We start from the raw sequence: 4,121 nt of genomic DNA, 5'->3' as shown, positions 1-4,121 counted from the left end.
CACAGAGTGGGTTTGTTTTCTGTTTTTAAATGTCAAAACGTTTAAAGTCAAACATAAATGATTGGCGGAGTTTGGCTCTCAAACTTCTCCTGAAATAATTAAGTGTGGATGTCATTCAAGACGCTGCGCGGTTCAGAGCTGTCAAATAAAATTCAATTAGACCGAATGACTGACGTTCAAGTCAAGAAATGAACACAAAGCGCTGAAGGAAAATTATTAGATAGATGGAAATAAATTAGTGTGTTTTTACAGAGCATTCAAGACATCCCATAATATCCATTATTTTTTACGCTTTTATTTGATAAACTACCAAAATCCAGAAGAATCTCAGTCATTTAAAATACAAGGAAAAAGTTAATTTACTTCCATATTTTTGATTTCCAACACTAAAAATCACATGTTGAGTCATTACTGTAATATATTTCAAGCATTTATTTTTGGCCATTTTGATTATTTTCTCAACATAAACCTATAAAAAAAATTTTTTACATTACACCAATAAAACTAATATTTTCAACACATAAATGTTCACCTAAAAGTAGAGTGAAAAAAGTATTTCCCCCTACAATTTTTCAGTTTTTTTTTTTTTTTTTGGCATGTTTCAGTGTTTCAGATCATCAGTCAAAGACAGTAAAAGTAACTAGAAAAAGTGGTTTTAATACAATGATTTTATTATGATCATTATTTCAACTATTTAAAAAAATCTGAACCTAATAACTGGTTTTGAAGGAACTGGTTTTGGCTCGTTCTTCTTTGCAGAATTGTTTTATTTTAACTACACTGGAGGGATTTTCAAGTATCCACGACCTGCCTAAGGTCATGCTACAGCAAGTCTGGACTTCTACATCAATCTTTGTTTTAAAAAAAAATCTATATGATGTGCTTCACTTGCTTACATAAATAAACTTTTCAATAATATTCTAATTTATTGAATGAGTTTGTACAATGAGCTTTAAAATACCGAGGGAGACTTAGAAATGACAAAAGGCCAGAAGAGCTAATTACAGGTGAGCGGATGCAGCAGGGGAAGGAACAGGGAAGTGAAGTGAGGAAATGATGAGCAGCTAAGAGCGGGAGAATAATGGCAGTCTGAGGTGAGGTGGAAATACAAACAGAAAAACTATAAAGACAGGAAACCTGAACCATAAACAGAAATAAATACTAATCTATGAAAAAAAAATCACAAAACACAAACAATGAGAACGACTGAACACAAGGAATAAACTTGAATGACGAGAGAAAAAAAAAACAAAAACAGACTCTAAATGTCCAAACAAGAGATCATAATAGTCCTGACCATCATACTGCCACCACCGTGTTTGACTGTGGGTATGGCCTTCTTTTCTGAATCGATTTCTTTCCTTGTTTTCATTCTTGCTCAGCCTTGTTCTTACAGTGTCATGAACTCTGACCTTAACAAGTGACACTAGTAGTCCTTTAGATGTTGTTATGGGTTCTTTTGTCACTTTCTGGATGAGATGGAAAGTTTGGAAGGCTGCCATTCCTGGGAAGGTTCGCCTGGTGTACCTCAGGGTTCTGTTTTTGGTCCATTTTATTTCTGCTTTACATGCTTGTTCTTCAGAACATTTTGAGGATTTGTAGCTCTCTGATGTTGCTGCTATGCAGATGATATTCGTGTGCATCTCCTTTAGGTCTCTAAACTGAATGTCTTTCTGTAAAAAGGGGGATGGCAAAAAACAGTTAAACTGAAATAATGTCAATGTCCTCCTTTGTCTTCTGTCCAAGAATTTCTTTAGGTTGGTGCATAATGTGTAGCATTTTCAGATCTTTTAGACTCAGACTGGTTCTAACTGGGTTATTCCTGGATTATGCCGGTCTGGCAGTAACTGGACCTCAGTGTGGCCACTGAAATTGGACCAAGACAGTAATCGTGCTTCCATCAATGTTTTTCTAAGCACATATTGAAGTGTCACATTAGAAAAGGCTGAAGAGTTGGAATAGCTTCCTCAATTTTGCAAAAACATCTCGCTTGAGACAGTTTTGAGATGGAAACACATTTGGCAACTAAGTTCTAAGGTATCAAATCTTTTAGTGGGTCTGTGGGTTGATGCACAAAACCCTGAAAAATGTAAAAGTCCAGACCTCTGTTGGAGGAAAGGACTTTCTCCATTTTCTGAGATGTGTGGTCCATGCTAACTTGCAACCTCTACTTCCTGTTTATTACAGTCATGTGTAGCGCCAACATCTGACAAAGTTAGCTTTGCACAGCCTGGTTGAGTCGCTCCAAACCAGTACATGGAAACAACTCGCATTTCCTTTTCTGTGACATTTTAAAGTTTGGATGAAAACATAGCTAATGTTGTTATAGTCATAGTTACAGAACTGTGAAACATATGCACTCAGTACTTGGGGAATTTGCAGGCCAATCAAGCGCAGTATTCCCTTGGTAGCTCTTCTTCTCTTTCGGCTTTTCCCTTACAGCTAATCATCTCTATTTAGTCCTAATCGGTACTTTTGGAAACTGAATCACTGGAATAATCTACGTTTTTAATAGCATTCTGATTTGTTGAGATGCGCCTATAATGACAAAGAGTAATCCGCCTGCAGAGGTGGACCGGTTTTAAATAACTGCTGGAAGCATGACGACACATGCTGAGAAGACGCCGCAGTGAAGAGGACAGACAGAAAGGAAGGCCAGGCCTGTAGAAGGGTAGGGGGCGGTCTGAGGGCCGGGCCTGTCTGGAGAGACGCAGTCAGGGCCAGCGGAGGAACTGTGCGGAGCTGCGAGGAGATGGCCACCTCCAGATGGCGGCTGTTTGATTGAACAGGAACGGGAAGCAGCTGCAGCCAACGTGGAACCCCCTCTCTGCACCCATGCTTGATTGGGACTCTGCAGGAGGGGGGAGTACTATTTGCATGAGAGGGATATTCTGGCCAACCAAATCTGGCCCGACCCGAATCCCAAATCTCACTTCCCCTTTTCGACCCTTTGCTGACTAAAATATCCTTCAAGAAGCAGACTCAACCGATTCCAGTTGTGGGCTCATCAAGATACGGCACATTTCTGCGTTTACGGGATACTTCCCTGCATATGATTAAACTGCAGATCCGCCAGACAGCACTGACATGAAATTATAGAGTTTGCAGTAAAATGTGTCTGCTTGTACCTTTCAGATATATTTCACATGGGTGTCTATTTTAAGAGTAAGGAATTTTTTTCCCTCCAAATATATTTTCTATACAACCTGGGAAATTATAAGATCTAAAATTTACAAAAGACACAAACTGTTTTGTTCTCCTGTTATTCACCACAAGACATTTTTATAAGCTGAATATTTTTAATTTGCTTCATTCATTGGCAGCTGTTTGCCACTTCTGAGTAAGCGACCACAGAAACCTCCACATCTATTTAGTGAAGATGTTTAAAAATCCTTGAGATAAATTCAGATTTTTGCAGAAGCATAATCTCACACTGAAATATTTTTAAAAATGTAAAAGGAAGAAAAATAAAAGATTAAGAAATAATTGTTAGTCGTCTCTTGTAAGACCGAGCAGTAAAGGATTGTTTCCACTGCATCTTTTTTCAGAATGTGAAAGCAGATCTATACAAAGGAGCATGCACATTAGTAAGGCTTATTATTTTCCAGAAGATTTCTCATTTTGACTCAGTTACTGCTGTTTGTATACATGAATCATATCCAGTTCAGCTATAAATACAGACAAACCCACATATTCTTTGCAGTCAGATGTTGCCTACGTAATATTCTGGAACAACGCAGACAAAAAACAGATCAGGAGCAGAAATCAGCAAACAAGATGAGAAGATTTCACTATTAAAAATACTTTTAAAAAATTTACTCCTATCATGGTCCATTAAAATATTGGATTTTAATATTATTCCTTGTGTAAAAATGCAACTATTTCAATTTTTTTTCAGAGGTAAAAAAGTAATGACATTAATGCTCATGATGAAGATGTAACCAGTGCAGATTTCAGGTCTTATCTTTTAGCTCAGTGATACCAGTGGTTGGTGGTGGAAGAAACCGAAGCAAGTGGGTCAAAAATATTCTGAACTGAATTCTCCGAGGGGGGAAATAATCATTTTGTGATGTAGCAAATTGCTAAGATTTGCTAACAGTTGAAGCTCATTAAAGATGATT

The sequence above is a fragment of the Poecilia latipinna genome, unplaced genomic scaffold (genome assembly GCF_001443285.1).
Source record: "Poecilia latipinna isolate Pla-1442-1.1 unplaced genomic scaffold, P_latipinna-1.0 Scaffold1848, whole genome shotgun sequence".
NCBI lineage: Eukaryota > Metazoa > Chordata > Actinopteri > Cyprinodontiformes > Poeciliidae > Poecilia > Poecilia latipinna.
The sequence above is the reverse complement of the archived record's forward strand: the minus strand, read 5'-3'. Positions refer to the sequence as shown.